At 39.8% G+C, this 24,098-nt stretch overlaps 1 protein-coding gene across 2 annotated transcripts in view; it reads right to left on the bottom strand.

The window, feature by feature from the left end:
* Window positions 1-24,098, bottom strand: part of stxbp5l (syntaxin binding protein 5-like) — a 127,686-nt gene that overhangs the window by 81,282 nt on the left and 22,306 nt on the right. The window lies entirely within an intron of this gene.

Below are 24,098 nucleotides of genomic sequence, written 5' to 3'. Positions count from 1 at the left end.
GGTTGTAATATCCGGGCTGGGTTGTCATTCAAAGTGCTGACATTTAAGTTCAGGGTTGATTACCACCATGCAATTCCTAAAAATTACACCACTGTGGTTTTCTCTTGAATTAATCCCAATATGACACTTGGTTTCTCAGTCCAATTGACCTGCTATCTACTCATCCTCTCTTCATTCCCCCCTCCTCCACACTCAGAAATCTCTCCTTCATCCTGTATGAATCAGGGTTCATCTTGTGCTGCCTCCATCAATGTTTCTCTTTTCTCCCTCTCTTTGTGTGTGTGTGTGCGTGTGAAGGGGGAGTGTATAATAACTGTTTTGTGTGTGTTTAATAATGCTGGTGGAGCACTGGGGGCACAGCTGGGCAATTTGGATTTGAGCATAAACATCTCCACACAGCGTGGATACAGAAAAAGGTGTGTGTGCAGTGTCTGTGTGAGGGTTTGCGTCTATGTGTGTATTTGTGTGAGTGGTACATACTGTATACACTTTGTACAGTGCTATGTTTTGTTACCAACAGTTGGCTGACAGATCCAACACAGTCGCACAAAACTTTGCGAAATGGACTTAATCTCTGACATGCAGATGGTGCTGCAGATACAACTCAAGAACCTGTACAGATAAAATAACATGCACAGATAATTCAGTGTTTACTGTGGTTTTCTGCTCATACTGTATGTTGACAAAGGTGCATGTCATGCCTACGTTAGAATAACATTGTATGTTTATTCTTATGTCGGTGTAATGGGGTTGTTTTCTTTTGACTGTGCAAGATGTCTAAGTCTAGTAACAGCATGGTACCTTCCAGTTTGCATGAAATCAACCAAACCATCCTAAAAGTAGCCAAGTGCAGGCCTCTTACATTTAGTCATATCTGTCAAGTTACCTGGCAAAAACAACAACGCTTGCAATAAGAATCCTGCAAAATGGTCTTCAGTATGAATTTTATGGCTTAAGCTTACAGGTCCAAGGCAATAAAGTCAGCAACCTTACCAACAGACACAGCATTGTTTTTGTAATGCAGGGCAAATTAGCTAGCTTGAGTAAATTCCCCCAAAATTCAACACAAAGCAAGACAAAGGTACTAACATTACCAAAAATTCCTGTACGTGCCAGTTCTCAACAGGACTAAAGGTACCATTACCCACAATGGCACAAAATAATGCATGTAACTGATCTTATGCTGCCCCATGGATTCAATTCAGTTCACTTTAATGACCACACAGCATGTAACAGCACAGTTCCATCAACAACACTGTACAGACAAGAATCACAAGGTCACAATCAAAAATCACAAATATACACAAAGTGCAACAGTTACCTTGTATGTAGTTTACCTCTGTTCTACAGGACGTTTTGTTTTTTTTTGTTTGTTTGTTTTTTTGATCCATTTTGCTCATGTTTTCAGTTTTGTAGGGCAAAAGAAGATGCCTTCCTCAAACGTCTTTCAGTACAGGTATCCCATGCACACTGCTGTGACATGTTGACAAAACTCCAGAGCTCACATTATACAGTATGTGTGGACAATATCTGTTCAGTGTCACCCGAGAAAGAGGCTGTGCAAGGCTATTTTTGCTGGTACCAAACCGCAGCTTGGCCAACAATAATACAAGGTGTCAGGTAAATGTAAGCCACTGTCAGTCAGCTAACTTTGGACAAATGCTTTACCTGTTATCTGAGCCTCTCTGTCACCGACACCCTGTATTCCCCCAACATTTATTTTTTTGATGCATGGGAAAGCGCGTTTACTGTAGCATTTTAATTTTATTTTTTTTTATTGCCATGGTACCAAGCAACATGCCTGGTACAGAGAAAAGTTTTTCCCCTGAATTACATGAAGCGCTACTGCTCAGTCGAACAAAGAGAGGACAGCTGACTGCTGAAACCTCTGTTTGTTGTTGTTGCTGGTGGGTCATTTTAATTGTTAAAAAAAAGTATTTTCTTAAACAGTGTGTGAACATCTACATAATTAACAATCCAGAATGCTCATTTAATCACCTCACATGTGATTTGTTGGGAAAGACAAATCTATCACACTAAAAAGACCTTGATTAGTGTAAACATCATCCAGTGAATACATCTTATAATGCTCACTGAAGCCTCATCTCACTGCTCTCTGCTGATGTGGACAGTGAGAAAAGGCATTTGCCTTGCTCAGGCTCTCATAATTTAAAGATGTGCGCATGTAATTGGCTGTTTGACTGTTTCACATCATTGTGATTAAAATGCTGAAGCACATCTGCTCTCTGCATACCTCCTCTTTCATTTCAAGGACACATGGGCCACAGTCTGTGTTGAATACAATTGCAGCTGATTTTCAATGGCTAAGACGGTTGTTCGGTGATTATATAGAATAAATATAAAAATAATGTAGAATTAAATCTTATTATTAAAAACTCTTTTGCTCTCCTGTGCCTTTGGTAGATTAAGCTCCCATACCGCACGTTTATTTCCTTTATTAAACTTGGGGCTATTCATTATAGCACTCTAACTGTATCATAACTTTAATGCCTTGCCTAGTCTAATATTTTGAGCATTTTTTTTGCATTTCATTTTTTTTCCACATCTAATTTAGCATTATTTTTTCATTATCTTTGAACTGCTGTTTTTAAGGTACTTTGTGCACTATGTAAATCACTTTGATTTGCTTCTGTAAAAGTTCCTGTATAAACAAACTTGCCATGTCCTTGGCTTTATATTGTCATGCAAAAAGCAAAAATCATTAATATTCAGTATTTTCAACAATTTGCACTCATGCAAAGGACACAAGGCAGCTGCTAAACAGCATTACAAATGTACAAAATACAAAAAACCCTTTCATTCCCACAAATTCTCTTTGTCTCATCTTAAAACGTATTCCTAAAGTATTCCTTTTATAACCTCCTTTTGAACCTGTCTGACAAATGCGGTGTTATACTTTTAATTCTTAAACTACTTAAACTATTTTTTAAATTGTGAGTATCTTAAACTATTACTGCCTCTGTTTATTTTTTTGTAATGTAGATCTGAAGTGTGGTAACATTGTGCTCCAAATACATAACATGACAGAACATCCAAATACAACTTCTGCCTGTGGCTGCAGGTTTGCAGTGCTGTGTTTTAACATCTTGCTGCTGTGCACAATATAAACACATGTAGTCCATGCATACAAGGCCTAGTTTGGTTTCATTTATGGCCCTAAACATCAAAGAAATTATTGTCACTTGTAAAGTAAGTTTGTGACAGTGAGAGGATGCTGTCTAGAAAACTAAAAGATTTAAAGATAACACAATTCTTATCACTGAGGAGGAGCAGGGCTCAAGTATCCGGTGCTGGCAATGCCTACGCTGCTTAGGTGCCCTTGAGACCCCTTCTGCTGCTATAGATCTGTAGTTGACCATGACCTGAATCAGTGTAAAAGAGAACATATTCATCTGAGGAGGTTGGTGGGGCAGCCACAGCTCCACCTTTACCAAACCAAGGTTTGTGCAGGGAGGTTGTCGTATGGACTATAATTTTCTGTTTTTGGCTATTTACTTTAAGATTAGATTATTACCTCCAGTATGTGTACTTATTACCACAAACATGATCAAATCTACACATGGTCTCAGACTAATGCCAATGGCATTGACTATTGTGTAGAAGCAATTACACACACACACACACACACAGGGTTGCACACCATTTGTACACTCTTGGCTACATCTCAGTGAGCAGCTTAGCGAGTAATTAACCTGCAGATAACCTGCTTTGAGGCAATAAAATTGGTCCTCCATATGCTGGAAACATGTCTGCAGTACAGAGATTTTTACAGGTCACAGAAAAGGACTGCAAATGCACCAGACTGAGGTTTCTCTCAACCCAATGAGAAGGAGAGTCAGGATAAGCCTGGAGCAATTCTGTCCTCAAAATAACAATGTGAAAAGAGGCACTTCTTGAGCTAACAATGATCAACGGTGCTATTTGTAAGTTTTCTCTGCCGTAAATGTGATTTTGTGTCGGTGACGGGTGGTGGTGACGGTCGCCTGCCAAGAGCTTCAGACGTCGCTGCATTTACAATACAAGAGGTTAAAATACACCCTCTGAGCTACTTGTTCAGGGCACATCGTACACTACAATGACTCGCTCAGAAAGGGATGAGACAAGCAGTCAGGGCTGGGGCTAGCTGGTTAGCATGCTAACTTCAATAGAAGCAAAGAAGTAACAGAAATAGACGCAAAACAACAAGTTAATGTTTCTATCCACCGATTTTGTTTTAATTGTTAGTACATTAAAGCTCTTGTTTGTACAATTATTTCAGGAGGCCAACACCTGGTGGAATGTATAAATAACTGGAATGTACATAAGAAAGTCCAGATATAGGTCTGTACAGGAACCGCATGGAATCGAGAAAATAAAATAATTGCACTTAGGCCAGTGCTGATAACACAAGCAAGCAAAGTTTTATTTTTCAGAAACCCTTTGGTCATGCATCCATGAATCCAGTGTTGTCAAAAACAGGGATGACAGCAGTTAGAGCAAGTGGTCACGGTTCCTATGCCTGAATATGATAATAAATATTCCTATTGTATTGTGTGTTGGATTTCTGTTCATCTGTTCACAAAATACATAAGATTTTTTTTATTCTTTCAAAGAGTATTAGTTATGGCTTTTTACAAATCAATACCCTGAATTAAAAAATGAACTGAGAGACAAATAACACTTTTGTGTTTCTTAACAAGCAGTGAATCAACTCACTGGTGAAAATATAATTAGAGTGTGTGGACTTGTAATTAGCTGAATATTTGCCCAACTGCTAAGATGTCCAATAAAGGAATGAACAGCCAATGATGATTCAGTGTACTAACATAAAATAAATGGTCAGATACAGGATGCAGATGTCCACACCTGCTGAGCAACTCAAACACAGCAGGTGATAAAATGGAAAGTCAGTCCAGATCAATTACAGTTAAACAGTAAATTAGTATATTTGGTCTAATGTTCCATAATGACTCTTAAAATAATTTAGGGATAAATAAAGGTAAGATGTTTCTCAACTCAGCAGGTTTGATTAATAAATTCTGATAAAGGAGGTAGCCTTTCACATCACTATTCACAAATAGTGCTGATTAAAAAGACAAAACGTGCTTGACAGTATGTGGTGATATAAGAGGCCTCTTTTGACCCAAAAGACAATCAAAAAGTTTCAGATGAGTTATAATTTAAGGGAGGGTTCATTTTAATGGCTGCTGATAAAGTAAGTCATGATCTCAGAATTTGCTGTTACATATAAAAACACCACAGACGTCCTCAACAAATCATCTCCTCTATCACACACTGATGATCACACATGGCTTGCTGCCCTCGATGTGAACTCTCAAAATACCAAGATAACCCGACAAAACTAACCCAAGGGAAAAAAAAGTCTTTTGCTTTTTGTACCAGGGAAAGTACCATTAGCACTGCAAAACAATCACAGTACAAGAACCTAAACAAGCTTAGTGAAGAATGTACATATAAATATCACATATTTTAATAAAATATATGATCAGTGCAAAGACAGAGTAAAATTCATATAACAGGGCTTTCTGAAAATGAAATGCCACACTTGTGTGTGTTTCAGACCTGTGAAAAGCAGGGCTGAGCTGTTTGTCAAGTACCACAATGACAAGCCCAGAAAGATTTTCTGCTCCAAAGAATAAAGTGCGGCTAATACAAGGTCCTGCTGTGGCCAGGCCTGCCACGGTACATGCAGTCCCACTCAAGAATCACACTCACAATCACACAGATTCAAGAAGCACACATACGCATGCAGAGCACAGACGCAGTTCAGCAGCCAGTAGAAACTCAAGATCCTCTGTCGCTCTCTCTGGGTAACATGCAATTTGACAACAGGAGATATCGATTCAGCTGCCTGCAGGCTTTTTATAGAAGCCAGCACCATCATTACGCCCAGCCCAGCCCAGCCTGCTTCTTTGCCTGCCTCAGCGCCTCCCCATCTTGGCAGAGACATTGTGTGGAGAAAGAGGAATGGGGGAGACAGTCAGAGTAGGAGAGTGAGAGTAATGATGGCCATCGTAAACATAGTTAAATGAAGGGAAATGGGAAGAAGGCTGAAAGAGATGGAGGAGATCGGGAAGGAGACAGAAATGGCAGAGGTTGTGGCAAACAATAAAGTGGAGGGTGAAAGAAGGCTGATAGGAAAAAAAATAAACAAAAGTGACATAGAAGGAAGGAGGGTGTAGAGAAAAAGAAAGCTAAAATGTGAAAACAAGGACTATTACTGTCTGCCCTCACAAAAAATAGAAAAGATGAAGAGAGAAGAGGGGGATGTTAAGTGGAGCAAAAATAATAAACTAAACAAAGTGTGTTGTGTATTACTGCTTATATACAGAAGCTTGCATAAATTTTAGGTAGGCACTCTGGTGATGTGCTGAGGTATTACAAACAGCTCAAACAAGGTTTTAAAACCTATTGTTAGGTAACACATCCATAATCACTTTTCTGCCTCAAAGCTGAAAATTATTATGTCTTTAATACCTTTAAAAACACAGCTTAGGGGGTTCTTGCAACTACTTTCATTTTTAAAATATACAAATATAATCCTTGGTGCATGGGGGACTAAGATTAGCTGCATGCAAATGTGCGTGGGAGTGATACACGTGTGCATAAGATTTCCGAATCCACGCTGCCATGCTGTGTATTTCATATGTGGTTTGTGTATGACGTGTTTATTTGTTTGAATGTAAATGAGCCACAAGTTGTGCATAGCTTTTTAATCAGAATGTTTAAGGTCGGAGCTACATATACGTATATACGTCATTTTATACGTCATTTTATCAAGCTGTTTGAGTCAGACAAATCAACCTTTTAATCACGGTTATAAATCACTGCTCATGATATATTTGCTGAACAAAAATATAACTTTAACATTCTCCTGATTTCATTCTTTTCTAAGAAGAGTTAATCATGCAGAAGCTATTACTAGACCCAGCTTAATGAAGCAGCCAGGCTTTGTTCACTAATTTGTTAGCTACCTGTTACTAGCTCTACATTAACTAACTTGTTAGATGCCAGTACAATCCTGTTCTGTCCTCTTTGTTTATTTTGACTGATGGATGGATGGATGGATGGATGGATGGATGGATTGATGGATTGATTGATTGACTGACTGTCCTCAAACTATGGTAACCAATATTTTGGTCCCATTAAGAAAATATAAATACAACATAGAGAAATAACTCACACATGATGGGAACATCACTGACTAGCTACAATAACAAATTAGTTAACTTAGTTAGCTTGCAGACAATACCACATACACTGTCTTTATGTATACACTGCCTCTGCACTGTCAGTCTGGATAATTTATGATAACCAAAAGGCAAGTCAGTCTAATTAGCACGCTACCAATATATGACTGTGTGTGTGTGTTCATTTCAACAGTTCTTCTCAAGGCTGAGGTTTAATCTGTAAAATGTGTGTGATCCATCCTCAGTTGTGTATCCTGTTTTTATCACTCAATAAGAGCTCGAGGTGTTCAAAAGTTGCTAACAGGGTGAGGAGTAAATAGCTCTCAGAAAAAGGCAGGACAAAAACAAGAAAATAAAAATAAAAAAACAGTGCAGCTTTGTTCTGCACTTGGAGCTACCAAGGACCATTGACTGTGCTACGTATTGTATTAATACTGTGTAATACACTTTATGATTACACTGTAGATAGTTGACAAACTAAAGGAAAAACCAACATAAAGAGAACAACATTAAGACATAAAGACTCATGAAGAAGTTCAGTGCTCCATTTTCGTAGTATCTATAATTCTGTTGGAGGGATGAAACACCACTCTTCTAAAATGTATCCCCTCATTGTGTCCACCACGTTGTACAAGTCATTTTCATACACATTAAACTGTTCAGTGACCTAGAGCTGCAACAATTAGTCAGTTAATTGATTAGCCACCTGACAGGAAATTAACCAAGTGGTGGCTTCAGTGAGTATTTTGACCTCTTCGTGTTTTGCACGTTTTACTGTGTTGCAGATCTAATTTTAAATGGATATAACTGCTATTCTTGACCATCACTTTGCACTCAATCATTCATAATGATAAAGTGAAAACAGATTTTTAGAAATTTTTGATAACTTTTAAAAAAAAAAAATCAAACTTTCTGGAGCCACAGTATTTTGATAAAATGTTAAATTGTTTAAATTATTTTCCAAGCAAAAATCCCCAAAATCTTCTGAATAAATCTTATTCAGGATTTTTTACTTTTCTTTGTCATAAATATAATAGTAAACAGTAAACTAAATATCTTTGGGTTTTGAGACATTAGTTGGACAAAACCACATTTGAAGATGACAACCTTTTGAACCTGGAAAGTAAAAATGGGGATTTCTCCAATTTTTTTGACATTTCATAGATAAACAGATAAATCAAATGATCGAGAAAAAAATCAGCAAATAAATCAATAATAAAAATAATCAGTTATTGCAGTCCTACAGTGACCCTTCTTGTGCCCCATAAGGATGCATATGCATTTGTTTGTACTTTGTATTTCATCAAGAAGATTCTGAAAATGTTTCATGAAGTTTATTGATGCCCTTTCCACCCACAGAGAGCTGCTTTCCTTAGTTGTTGAAATACGAGAATCACAAAAATTGGAGTGGCAAAATGAAAATTTTAATAACCATCATTGCTTCTGAAAACCCAACCCACTCTTTCTTAGTAGTCTGTTATTTCAGAGATCCAATTTTCCTGTGATTGCTTCGTTGATGAGCCAGGCCTACGCTAGTGCATATTGATAATCACTGTTGGTGTTAAAACTCCTGTCTTGCTCCAGTGCTGAGAATCGGCCAGAATCTGCAGTGTCTTTGCACTTGTCAGGACTGCCAACAGTGGTGCTGCTCCAGGGTCAAACAGCAGAGAGAAAGCTGTCTGTGGCACTCACTGCAGCTCATGCTGTTTGTAATGCTTGTCGCCAGGTGAAAGAGCTCGGCCAGAGACTGAGCTTTTCCAATCAGATACCATTTTCATCTGTGCAATTATGCGAAGAAACTGTATTTGTCTCGCATCTATTGCTGAATCTTGGATGTTGCTTTCCTGTAGATGTATTTGCTTCCCTGAAATGTCTGCACGCCAAACACCAGAGTTGTTTGTGTAGGGTTTAGTCATGCTACAAGCAATGTCTATAAGTATAGAGGCAGTTTTTATTTAGTTTCTTGATTGGTGTGTTTCCTGTGTTGGATATTCAGTGACTGTGTATTTGGTTTGGCTTAGTTGATCAGCCACTGTGAGCTGTGTCGTTGTCTTGTGCGGAGAGGTTTAATAATAAACCACTGAGTCATCATCAACTCTGTACCATATCAGCACACCTGCTCTCACCTCTTAATTTAGTGGCCTAACTGCTCCCTTTGCGCAGTCCTCAGTTTTATCATGCCAAAAGAAAGAATCACATGTTGCACACCTAAATAAGCTCAACAGCCCCATCAGTGGCAGAGGCAAATGGAACAGCTGTCAGCGGCAATTGTGGCAGAGGGGCGAAGTGGGGGGGTGTAGAGTTTGAACACCCCGAGAGCCGCAATCAAAAATGCCCCATAACACTTCTCTGTTTGGTGACGTTAATTGTTCTGTCGAGCTCATCAAGTGCTTTTAAGACTAAGATGTGAGACACTGAGTGGGGGGAAATCATCGCGTACATGTGAAGACAAAGTGCACAATTATGTCAGTGTGCATGTGTGACTGACACAATACACAATACATGGCAGCTAATCATAGAAAAACATGGTTTTACCACTCAAAACTATGACCACCCAGACAGAGAAGTGAGCCCCTACATGACCGCTCAAATACAAACAGTGATACACAATCATCTACACCCATGCATGTTTTCAGTATACATTAAAACAAATACCACACCATAACCCTCTGAAAGCTTTGTCAGTCTTACATGCACAAAAGTTTACAAACTATACCACAAAACAAGCGCAATCTTTGCCAGGTATTTACTGCACACATTTCAAATAGTGGCACATTATTGCTTGGCTCACACGATGGTGATCGCTTAAGGCAGTCGCCCAAACACTGCAGTCCTCCCACACACACGCTGTCAACCAATCATGTGTAACAAGGTTATAATATGCTATCAGTGCTGTCCTTACACTCTGCTCTTGGATCCACAGTCTGATCTAGAAGATGCGTGAACATGTTCTTCATCAAATTACATCAAAAGGAGCATCATGTGACACAGGCAGCCTATCGGGAATTTGCACAGCCTGATTAAGCTTTATTTGGAAAGACTTCACATTAATGGATTCAGTTCATCTTCTCACAATGGATTCAGACACAGTGAGTTTGGGATGTCCTCAACCACAAGGCAATGTACAAGGCAGTGTACACTCGAGTACACTCAAACTAATGGATTCCAACGACTGAACACAGACGCAAACTACCATATACTCTGCAAAATAAGAACCTTGAGTTGTCATTTTTAGTTTTCATATATAGATTTTAGAAGTCTACAATAAGACAAAAGTTGAAATTTTTCTTTTTCTCAGCTTTTCTCTCACTGCCTCTTCTCCTTCCCAATTCTTTTTTACCCTGTTCTCTCCATCTCTTTCTATCTTTCTCTGTATCTTTTAGTAGCTGCTTTGAAATGTAAACTGTATGGTTGACAAATGGTGAGTCATAATGTGGGAAGATAAATCAGCCCAACTCTGCGATGCTGCCAAGAACCTCTCTCTCGTTCCAACCTCTTTCTCTCCTCCTTTCCTTGCAGGTGTCTCTGTGTTCGCCCTTGTATTCACACATATACACCTACACCAATCGCCTGCTTACACTTGGAGGCGTTGCATCTTTTTCTAAAGAGCCTACAACACCTCTTCCAACCTCTCTTGCTTTTTCTCTCACTCGTAGGCACACTAAAGCGTACACACACACTATTCATGTTTGAAATGGGCGCACGGCTACGCATAAACGCACAGACGCAGCACTGAGAGATTAGAGGGCTGCTGTGCTGAGACATGACTCATTCACCCCAGAAACTACAAATGTTTAGAGCAAGCAGAGACCAAATATCCTGTTTAAAATGGAAGGAAATTGGAGGGAATAAAGAAAGAAGTGGAAATGAAACAAAAGCAATTTACATGGAGAAACAGCTAGAAATAACATTACACTGATTCAAGATGACAATGACAGCTAGCCTAGTAGCACTAATAGCTCATTATGATCCTACCGTTAAAACCCATGGTACCCGAAGTCAATCAAAACTGACCTTTAAAGCTTTTAAATGACATGCAGAAGACAGTTTTTATTAAAAAGAAAGCCCTTAAATCACTTCACATTGGTTAAGTCACAAAGGAAAAGAGCTAAAGAGAGGCACAGACACAGGGATAGTCCGTTTTTTCCCCTCAGGTGGATCAGTATTTTGTACTGTGTTTATGTGTGTGCTCGTTGTGCTCCTGTGTTATGGGGCACACTGAATTATCACCTCCAATCTAATCAGTCAACAACACAGTGGCTTACAAAAATTTCCATTTAGAGGGAATTCACTCTAACACAGTTCCTCTGCTCTTCAGCCCACTCTGTCTGTATCAACCACACCTCTGTTTCGCTCTCCTGCTCTCTGTTATGTCCTCCTCTGTTGGGTTTCTTTTTCACATCTAACTCTCTCACAACCTGACCCTGCAGTATCCTCTTATCTGTCTCTGGAAATTTGTTTCTCCCTGATCTGCCCTTTTTATCATTCCTCCGTATCTTTTAGGGGCCAGAAAAGCAGATAAAAGAGCCAAGTATCGGCCCAAGCATGAGACAAGGAAACCAGAGGAAATAGCAGCAATTGGCATTTGTTCTCACCTATCTACACTCTGGTCTGAGGCATGATTGTCAAGAAAGCGGGTCTGATATACACTCAGAAAAATCTCTTCTTCAAAAGGCAGCACGTACATGCTTATTCCAGACAACACTGATGGTACAGAAGACCAGCACAAGTTAAATTTGTAGCTAATTGTCTCTAATAAAGAGGAAAAATTATCTATCAGTGACTCTTGTGTTTTTAAGATCACTTGTGTTTTCAGAGCACAACCCCATATCTCTGTAAAAGTGGATGTGCAGGCCAGAAGAAGCTTGTAATTCCAGGCCCACTCTTATGGTGGTTGGCAGACAGAAGGCAGGGAGCGATAAAGGAACCAATCAGTGTCAATAGTAGTAATCTGCCAGCTTTGCTGTCACTCAAGTGTTGCAGGGAGTTCTCTTCATTCCGCCACACATATAAAAAGGTGTCAACAATGGCATTTACAACCCAAGACACAAAAAACTTAACCTTCTTCGCTCATTTGTAAGTTTAAGTACACTTGGCCACACTTGGTCTTCTTCAGAAATCAGTGTTTCCTCACATTCACTCACCAATGCAGAAGCATTTACATATATTTATCCAAACAAATGTTATCTGTGATGACCAGCTCACTGTCCATTATATATAACCACACTTGGCTTTGTTTTCTTGCGTGTTGTGCAGTAATAACTAGCAGAGCGGTATCATGGGTTGGACGTGTGTGTTTGGATTTCAGCAGGCAAAAACTTTGTTTACTTTTTCCAAAACAGCATGGTCTAATTTATTCATTTCTCCCACATCCTCCACCTACTGATCTAACAACGCAGGTGAGGAGGTGTGGGTGAAGGCCAACAGCCCGGTGTAACTGTATTGTGGGTGGTATCCTGCTCGATATCACTGTGGTTTTCCAGAGGCCCCATGTTCACGAAGACACGGCGACATTTGAGCGATAAAATCCCCGAGGAATTTCATTAAAATCCCTCAAAATGATGCTGCGCCTGTACAATCCGTTTCACTTGGAAACAGTCACATTGCAGAAGCTAAAGATTCTCCAACGGCCATTTCAATGGATATTTAGAATAATTAAAAATGAAATACTTATGGTACACTGGCACACTTCATATGATTGTTAATGTCTGGGTAGTTTCAGAGCAACACAATATCCTGTGGAACCTACAGAAAATGTTCTATTCAACAAGAAGTTCTGACTTGAAACTAGAAATTACATCCCTGAAGGGCTCCATTCGTTTTTCAATTGAATTAGTGTTTTTTTTTCCTAAGATGACATGTTTTTAAGCTTTAGCCTCCACTACGTCAGCCAGCACTGCCATTCACTCCCCTCACTTCTGCATAATTTCTCATCTCTGTTTCCTCACATCAGTCCTACAAAGGTGATCTGGAGAAAAACTGTACCCTTCTCTAGCACCTGCAGTCAGTTTGGCCAGATCCCACAAACAAACAGACCTGCGATGGACAAGGAAAACCAGAAAAACAACAACAAAAGTCCCTTTGTCTTGTCAAGCTGACATCTAGACAAAACGCCTGGACAGCTCAATGGCTGACTGCTCCAGTCCCGGGCGATGAGGTGAGGAATCAAATTAACAAGGGAGGCAGCTGGCATCGGTAAAGCCCTTTGGCTAGGGTCTGTTGTTTTGGTGATAGACAGGATGAATTAATGAGATATGATGTGCTATGCTGCACCGTTTCACCCTGTGACACTGCAATGACGATCACAACACCTCTTCTGTGCTCACCTAGGACACATGTTTTGTATTATCTTCATTAGAGTATTGACAGGCAACAGTACACTATGTTTTGAAAAACAAACCAAAAGACCCTGGATGTACACAACAGCTGGGTCCACAGACCATACTGCACTAAAGCCATTCAATTTGGGAGGATTATAGTTTATCAGTAGGAGTTGCTCATGTTTTCTGTTATTGAATTTAGTTGTGACATTAAACAAGTGATTTATGCATGTGATTTCCAGTGTCCTCTTTTATCTGATAAATGAAGCAGATGGTCAAGTACATCTGGGCTGTCCATGAGACAGCCTTTATGTATCCATGGCAACATCACAAAGCCAGACTCATTTCTCCTTTTGTATATTACTTCAAGCCCTACAACCCTCTCACACAACACTGAACATGCTTTCTGCATGACCGCAACAAGTTGTGCACCTTCACAGAGTCTCAAGTTCTCTTTTGGTGGATATTGTTTTCTTAAGTGGAAGAAGAACATAAGATGGGTATGCACTGACCAAATGCCATGGCGAAATTAAGTGCCTGAAAACATTAGGTACTACATCTTTAAATACACAGATGCAGAAATCCTGCAAGTCCTGCTCATTGATTGCCCAAAAGTAATACTAAACATTCAAAGATCATACTGGTACAAATCAACTTCATGACAAAACCTCTGGTAGGCAATTCTCTATCAATCTCCACATCTGCTACAGGATTCACACTGCACAGGGACATCACTGCCCCTCCATTTGCCTTAATTACCTTCCAGACTCCTCTGGAAAGAGCCATGGGTGAGAGTATGTTTCTGTATGTGCCTGTATATTATCGTCACTGATAGAGGTGGTCATCACATACAACAGTATGCCTAATAGTATTATTAGGCAGTGTACAGTATCATGGCATGATTTATGGCTCCAGTGCCTGCACATAAGGAAACACAAATAGAGAGAGATACTGTTACATACACCGATTACGCCCATAAGTACCAGCTGTATTGATATATTGAATATTATTCAGACAACAAAACTGATTATGATTACACTTGCCCTCAAAATGACTTTATATTATAAATCATTCCATAGCATAATTATTTTATTTATTGTTTATTCGGGCTGCCATCTTCTCTGATGGATATATTCAAACCTTTTTTAAAACTGTTCTACTAGTCAGAGAACAAAAACGATCCATGTCAGCTTGATGGTTCCACTAAAAAGGCAGTTTCAAATTTTGTCCATTAACTCTTCAACCTCAAGAAGTCAAATCCATTCCCTGTAAACACTGTATGAAAATGTCATATAACATTTTATTATGGTTATGCAAGACCATGCAATAATTATTAATTACCCAGAACTTCTGAAACTATAAGACTGTGCATTCAGTGACTGAAAGCCAAACATCAGATAGTGTATGCATATGGATGCAGTTGTAAGTGTGACAGATAACATCTGTGTCCCAATTCAGTGGCTGGATTCTCCAAAGTCTACGATTCTAGCCTGAATAGGTAATGACAGGCCAACAAGGCCTAACGCATTTAATGGCTCCTCCAAACGTGGCTGAGGATGCAGCTTGCTTATACCTACGACAGAAGGCCCTCAGTGTGGTTTAATGGTGCATTCAGGACATTCTCGACTCATAAAGTCATGTGAATGAATTGCATTTACCAGGTATTTATGTTTAGATGAGCAAACAGAAATGTATCACTGCATGATGTACAGTGAGTAATAGTTCTTGTTTGCAGCTTGAGTGCATACATACGGATGTTGTTAATCACATACTGTTGAAGAACGAGTGTAAAACCCATTCAGATGTATGCTGCATGTGTGCATGGGGAGAATTTTCAGACATATTTTTTAAAGCTGAAAGGTAGTATCTCTATATATACTATATTTACATCATTCATTTTGTTGGTAAAAAGAATCACAATTTACTTCTCATCGCACTAGAAAATATATTACGCCTGATGAAATAAAATGACAGGAGCTGTACTTGTCAGCGAGTATGTAACTCCTGTGTAACAGCACTGTAGGACATGGGTCTATTGTGATGCTGCAGCAGAAGATGGCATTTGTGTAAGAGAGAAATACAGTACTGTATGTGCGCTATGTTGGAGGCACATGGATGATTTGACATTTGCATCACTTAAGGGAACTAGCACGACAATCTCCTAAAATTTGTTCAAAGGGAATCTCTACTTAAAAGGGAAAGGAATTGTTGAAAAGCTATTTGAAAAGCTATTGTTCTTATTACTTCTTTGACTTTTCAATTCCACTGTAATGCAGCACAGACATTAGATCTAAGAGTCCAATTTTGCATTATGTTACAATGCACAGTTTTCCATGTGACATAACTGAGTGCTGTGATGAACGCAGAGCAGTGCTTTGTCTCCCGTCTGTCACAGCAACATCCTTTCTTTTCTCCCCCCTCATTCCCTCCTTATGCTTTCTCAGCCTCTCATGAAGTGAGCTTTGCATACATACACACACGTCCTCACCATCACGTGGAATAAACATAAGTCCCAACAAGCCAAATCATATAATTCAAAGGGACATGTAATCTGATCTAATTAAAGACTTAAAGATTACATGCACCATTGCATTGGCAGCAGAGCTAATTGCATCCACAGAATTTCTTTGCGGTTTGTGATGATAACAGCATGACCACCATCCAGTCAGATCCTGGCTTCATTTGCATACTTCCCACTAAAATACAAATGTGGTAAACTGTAATAGTGTAAGAGAGAGGAAAGAGAGACTGCACGCACAAACATGAACTTATACTAATGAAGATGATTTGAAGGCATAGTGGCTAAATACCAGGACATGAATACAGTGCACACTGAAGATGGTCTACACTGTGTAACTGAAACTAAGGCATCTTAAAAAATGTGGGTCCTTAGGGTTTATAGGGTGGGAGTCAAATCTAAATGGTTTACAGACAGCAGAGAAATCTGAAATACCTTCTGTTGCCAACATCCATTTTTTTTTTAATAAATTAAGACATGAAAAGCAGTCAAGTGTGCTGTATATATTATGCCAAGGCCATGCAGATGCACCTTTGGCATTTTTGCTGCCATTTTTGAGGCATGCTGCACACTTAAGGGGCCAGAATGCTCAGAGAAGTGTTTGTCAGATAGTTGAACAGCTTTGAAAATTGTGTACAAATGAGTGCAACACTATGAATACCGTCCAAGAGACGGCCCAAAAACATGAGGTGTTATCCCCATATTTAAAGATTACCATTTGTCACTCTGCCTTTGAGTGTTGCCTTCTGAAGTAGCCAGATAACATGCAAAACAAAGTCGTTCTTTTTGAGTATAACCCAGCCCTTAGAAACAGGGTGGGAAAAGAATGCATTATCATACATTATAAGTGGGGGTGATAGCAGCAGTGAAAACCGTGGGCATTCACATTTGCTACTTTAATCCTCTTTAAGTGTTGTTGTCTGCAGTAATTCATTGCTTTTGGATAATAACGCCAAGAGAGGATCGGTGGGAATGGACGGTGTTAAATGAGTTAGTGAAAAGAGAATTTTACACTGTCCTTCATGGAAATGTAGAGCTGTTTACAATGTGTCAGGTGGAAAAGAGAACCGATGCATGTGTGGTTATTTTCCAACATGTCTAATGCCGGTCGCACAAACTTAGCCGGTGGATCTGGCGTGCATGATTGTGGCTGACAATACGCCTCACTCCAATCAGAGAATGGAGATGGATCACAGAGCTGCCATTGCAGCTGAAAGGGGAATACCTTCACACAGCAGCAGAGGAACTGTGAAATTGCTGCTTTGTCTCCACAGAGATGTGCTTTTTGTTACACCTTGCACTGCACTTTGCACTGCATGTCTTTTACAAAAATAGAGCCCTACACCTTTGACTTTCAGCTTCTATGATACCTTCATTTCTCTCTCTCTCTCTCTCTCTCTCTCTCTCTCTCTCTCTCTCTCCACCTTGTGCTTTCTATCCACCCAAGGCACCCACCTGTTATTGTAGGATACTGAAGGATCAGATATATGCATGGACACGTGCACACATCGACGTATGCAGGCACACTGACAAATAATGGCCTCTTTTTTTATTTCCTTTCGCTCTCAGCCCCTGATGTGATGTTTCTCCAGAAAACAGTAGTCTTTGTTTGTTTGTTTGTGTGCTGGTACATGTGAGCGTGTACAGCCTCATGAGCCAGAGGGCCAATGAGTAATGCATCTCAGCAACACTGTTATTTTACTCAGAAACAGAATACTGTTTTATTTACACGACAAGCTCTTATACTACTCTTATACTAGCAAGCAGTTTTAACATATCAGATAAAATCAAAGGTCAGTCTGACAGCCCTGCCTAGGTATTTTGAAAAAATACTAAAATAATTTTTGGAGAAAAATACTTTTTTTCTGTTTTATTCAGCCTGCTTAAATATACATGTACATGCTATATATTTCAGTTCTAAATTGCTAATCAAGACAGAGCAAACAAGGACTAGTGAGAATGGTTGTACAAGTCTGTCTGTTACGAGCACAGCAAGATAACAAATAAACGGCTTTGTGTAGAGAATGGGACGTTATGTGGTTAAGTCTGCTGCAGAATTCTGTAAAAGCACAACAAACCTCTCTCTGTAACTGTTTTCTATGATGCTTTACTCCATTTATGATTGGTAAGAGTGAGTGCACGTTGTCCACAAACAATCAAAAAAAGCCCATGATGTTTGATTTTCAGAGAAAAATAGAAAAACACAGGTTCAATGCTTCACAGCTGACTGACGTTCTGGTATGAATCTCTAGCTCAACTGAAAACTCCTGTCCACATTTTGCACATCACTTCGTAGTAGGTGGAATATGAACATATACCAGTGGCATTTCCTAGACTATTCGCAGTGCTGCTATTAATAGTCAGCTGACCTTTCATTACTCGTCTACCTCGCCATCCCCACCAGAGTGGACTAAGGACCAAAGAGGAAAGACAACAAGGAGGATAAGGATGAAGATGGGGAAGATGTGGAATAATCATGAAAAACATTTCAGAATGAGAACATAGACAACTGTTTTAAAGATGAGAGCAGCAAATTCAAACTCTAGACTACATTTTATATACATATACTTGATATGTATTCTGCATAATGCAGAACAATGTACAATAATAATACACAGAGCATCCTAATTTACATCAGGACAGAAGAGACGACAACAGGGCTTCTCCTCCTCCAGCTGCTATTTAACACTTCAGTGGCTAAAGATGAAATGAATGCAATGAAGCTCTACTGAAACTATTTTCACACATTTATCTGCACACGGAGAAGGAATAAGAATCAATTCTCCTCCTTCCTTCTGCATCTGACAAAATTACTATGTCTTTGACATCAATACTTTTTTTTTTAAATCACATAATTGTGAAATTTTGGTAAACTGAAAACAAATGGCCATCTTGGATAAAATCTACCAGTTTCTGCACATTTACTGTGTGCCATTAGGTTGAATTTGATCATAAGGGATTGCATTACAGCAAAGAAAACAGAAGCAGAGGTTTCCTGTTCCAGCTTCATTTTTTGTAGCAATTACTTTCAGCAAAATCACAAATTATAGCAAACAATACTAATTATTTTGACAGTAATATACAGCATAATACAGTATATTACTTGATGCTACATGAAGCCATATCATATGACCCAGGGCTGTGGAAGAAGTAAGTGTATTTTTATGTCAGTAAAGTGGATAGAATGCAAAACAGAAAGAGCATGGAGATAAAGGTCACACAGAAAGAGAGAAAGGGGAGACCTTAAGAGAAATGGGTGAAGGGGAGGAGAACAGCAGAGGGAGAACATGGAGAGGATGAACAGAATGTAGTAGACCACAGGAGGAAAAAGCAACAAAGAGAGGAAAAACTACAAGTTAAGAGAAAATAGAAATGAGACAGGCCGGAGAGGAACAAAGACCCCTTTGTTCCTCTTATCTCACAGCCAGGAATTTATAGGCAATGGAATACAAAGTGTTAAAAGACAGTCATAAAGGCCGAGGCCAACAAACTGCAGTGCATTGTGGGGCATTGGGTGCTATTCTCTCCCACTCCGAATGGTACAGCACTGTAAATGAGAGCATTATATAGCCGGAAGGAAATGAGTGGCCAAAAATACCAGTGTTAATGGAACCCCCGAGGCAGGATGGCAACTAATTAAAAGAAGGAGGGACAAAAAGAAAAAATCAGACCACTAAATCAGAAGGGTTGCCACCCTGTGGATTCAGCCCATCAGCAACTACAAGTTAAGACAACATGAAACTAAAACAACAGCAATGAAACTCCAGCTACTATCTGCATAGTACCTGCTACTATTGTCATTTTAAGAAGGGCATATGATGCATTTAAAAAAAAAAAAAAAAAAAAATCAACTAATCAAATAAACCAATCAGTAATAACCTAATAATTAACTCATGACAATATCATTCCTTCCGGTCCCAATTCCCTTCATAAAACAGTTATTAAAAGGAAAAGTCACTTTTCTGTACTTCACTCTGATCCAAAATAAACCCCTACACACATATTACTTCCTTTAATCCAGGGGTAATCTGCAGGGTAGAGCCATTAATTCAATAATCGAGCACCCTACAAAGGTAGAGAAAGAATATCGAGCGGTGTGTGGTTCTGAATAACTTAATATTGCTGCTTCATCCCTTTTCTGTCCCCAACATTAGAGCAGCACTTTTGCTTGCTCACCTTTGGTGCCAGTAAAAACTGCCATTATTCTAGGTTACAAATAGAGGGCTGTAAATCCTATTAGGTGTAATTCAATCAAGACTGAGTCACGAGGCAGGACTGCACTTGTCTCACTGTGATTATGTGTGCATGTGCTCATATCCATGGCAACGGAGGTGTTGATAATGAGCGTGAGTTTGGAGATTTTCTGGTAACAGTGGGGACAGAGATGGTGTACACAGAACATGGTGTGGTCAAATGCACCCAACACTCTGAATCTGGGCAGCATCTGATTATGGCACCAGCAGTCTTCTGCAGTGGCTGAGACACTGAGCTGCTCATACCTCAGCTACTGATAGCAAAATAGTCATTATGTTTACAGGCCTGCTCACACAGTCAGAGAAGCCAATGACACAGTGTGACAACAGCGAATGCTTAATTGATGACTATCTGGTGTTATTGTTTGTCTAACTGGCACTGCAAAACTGTCCTGTCACACACAAACACATACATATACCCACACATTAAGACTGTGTGATTGATAATGCACTGTAACAGTTGCTGTATGTTTACACACTCCCATTGCCTGCTCATGGTCCATTGGCCAAATTAGGTCTACTAATTGCTTGCTGCTGGTCACTGAACAACATGTGGCAACTGATGAGAGAATTCGTCCCCAAAAGTAAAGCTGCAGTCGCCTTTCTACATAGCAGCAAGCCGAGGAGTGTCGTCAACACCGGCTAACTTATCGCGATTATTCAGCAGTGTCAGCAAATGTCTCCCAGGCAAAAGTGCTGGCAAGAGCCTTGACTTGATAGAAGGTGACATGCAATATCAGCTATTCATATTCTCATAGCTGATTTCACATCTGGGTACATTATGAATCAGGATCAAAATAATTAACAGCTTACAGTTTCAGAACAATATGATTCCAATGAAAGTTGATAAACAGTAACACTGAACTGTCATTCAGGCCTAGTAACAGCTAAAAAAGAAATAAGTGTTACACAGATCAATGTTAACTGTCCTATGCGTTACAAACACCCTTCTGATATCAATAGGAACCCTGTGTCTGTCCTCTTCCTCCCTCCCACCCTTGTTTTCCATTTCTCTCTCCATCTCTCACCTCATTTTTGTCCTCCTGTTCTCCGATCTCATTGACTGTTATGAGAAGTGACTGTCTATCAGACTCTGGACAATTCTATTACCTGAACCCTTTATTGAAACTACACTCACTGCACCAACACACAAACCAGTCAAACACATGTGTACACACACACGTATACATTTGTGCCCAGAGTCACAGACGATACCAGCACAGGTAGAAGGCACACATGGATGCATGCTCAGCAATCAGACACACACAGAAATAGAAAAAAGAAACACATGAATATGCACACACGCACACACATGCACATGAACACGCACACACACGCACATGAACACGCACACACACACTTGTCACACTCTCCCTCTGTTCTATTTGCTCTCAATAAACCAAATCTCAGCATATCTTGGTAATCTCGTCCCAGGCAGAGGGAGGAGTGTCTTCGGAGCCCACTGCAGAGATCCTCATTGCCAACCCACTGCGCCAGCCCTGATGACATCGTCACTATGCACCATTCACCAGAGCAGGGCCAGTCCCTCTGTGACTGGCTCAGTCATTCATGGTAAATATTTGACATTCAGATGCACTACACACATTAACAATACTATCCAAAACAAATCACTGTACAACAGATCGTGGCAACAGTCTGTATGTTCAGATTGTGAGCATAACAGTGAATATAGCAAATATACCCTGCCAAGGCTTTTGCCCATAATATCCAAGTGTTGTACCTGTCCATGGAGTACCCCGCCTTTAAGAAACTCTACAAGATATTACATTAACAATAAAGCTTAAATTGTGTTTTACTGATGAGTTACTTGCCATTTGTGCACCAGGTCTCAAGTAAGCTCACAATTATTTTTAGATAAACTTGGTAAAGCTTAGATAAGGTCAAAGGTTCAATGTTATCAGGGATGCTAGCTTACAGACACGCTTACCCGTTTATTTTTCGATTTTACATGGTAAATCTAAGATTATATTATCAGGAGTGAGAGCTTTTCTTTAACTTACAATGCCCTCAGTGTGACTGTAGTAAGCCTATGCTTTGTAATGTCCTTTGAGAACTTAAGTCTTACTTCAGACAATCCACTAAGCCATGTAAACCCCACACTCTCTCACTTTTGAAGCCTTGAAGTACAGATGAAATTGACAGGTTAATTCTATCATGAAAGAAAGGTGAAAGGTAATATTCCTGATGTCTGCCCTTAAAGCAGACAGCCTAAAAGATGTAGGGTTTAGATAGGCCATACTGTATCTCACAGTAGTCGACTACTTCACTTCATTAGATAAGTCACTGCAGTACAAACTGTTATATTCACTGATCATCAACCAAAATGAGACCTAAAGTGGAGCTAGTATCCAGGTTATTATGTACGTATCCACTGAGGAAAATGTAACTCAAACTTTTCAGTTACATGTGCTGAAGCGAACACAGCAACAAGACTCCATGGAAACCCAGATATATGTATCACTCTTCTGCCTATACCGACACACACATACACTCATACGCATGCCTACACACCACACACTGAAACCCACATAACCGCAGTCCCACACGGCCGATCATTAGTGTCATCTGAATGTTTAACTTTAAGCCCCAGGAGACAAAATCAGATTTCTCTACAGGAACATTTTTGTTGATTTTGCTACATTGCTACAGCAAAAAGCAACGGCTTAAATATTGGGTCAGTGTTAACAGACAAACAGAAGAGAAAGAGACAACATGCCAGCTTTGCTTGTTTTGACATGCTGCTCCACCCTGAAGAGGCTAGGTGAAAAAAAATTAAATCTAACCCTGTGGTAGGTTGTATGTGCAGCACTAACATTGTGTCAAGAATAAAAGCAAAACCCTAAACTTGCTGTTGTACCACATATGAAGTAGAAATGGAGCATGAGAAATTCCTGCAATGGTCAACACTATGTGCAGTACAACTACAGCTGCAGAGGAAGGAACATAGAGAAGAGAGACACATCAGAAAAGCAACAAAGGAAAAAACTAAGAGAGACCATGACAGAAGATGACAGGCGGACGTTCAAAGCCCTGGGAAGAAAAGGAAGGCAGGCTGTGAAGGACACAGGGAAGGTGAATTGAATAAATAAAAGCAGAAATAAGGGGGGAAAAAGGTCCTCTAGAAGGCGATGGAGGACGAGGCTGAATAAGAAACAGCAAAATAGATTTCAGTTTGTGTCTGTGAGAGTATGCAATTGAAAGAGAAAGCAAGAGAAAGAGAAAGTCATTGACAGGCCACATGGGAGCAGAGGAAGGTGTGTGCAGCATGTCAATACAAATGCTAAGTCACTCAAGGGCTTCAATCCAGCTGAAATCTCAGTCTTGCTTTACAGTCAGGCATTCATTAGAGAGATGAGGAGAAAAGGGATGGATTAAGAGGGGGGAGGAATAAAGGATATCAAATATCTCCATTCAGCTGAGCTTATCATGTAATCAAGCCACATTTTGTCTCTTTTCATTATCAGCTCTTCAATGTCATGAAAGCACCTTCTCCTCAACTTCCAGCCACCTATTCGCCATTTCTTTCCTTTTTTTTTTTCCACACATTCAAACAATGTTTCATCTCCGTCTGTCACTATCTCTCAGTCTCAATCACTTTGTCCATCTATTACCCCAGCAGGACCAGCAGGGCAGCTGCTACAGCATCAATAATTGTTTGCTGCCTCGGCCCTAGGTTCCCTAAAGGGATACTGGGAAGGCTGGGTATTTATGAGAGTCAAATCTCCTACCTGGGTTGCACTCACACATACCCTCCCGTCCCCGTGACCGGGTGACC

The sequence above is a fragment of the Toxotes jaculatrix genome, chromosome 15, assembly GCF_017976425.1.
Source record: "Toxotes jaculatrix isolate fToxJac2 chromosome 15, fToxJac2.pri, whole genome shotgun sequence".
NCBI classification, from domain to species: domain Eukaryota; kingdom Metazoa; phylum Chordata; class Actinopteri; family Toxotidae; genus Toxotes; species Toxotes jaculatrix.
Note: the sequence above shows the minus strand (reverse complement) of the source record. Positions and strands in the feature narration are given on the sequence as shown.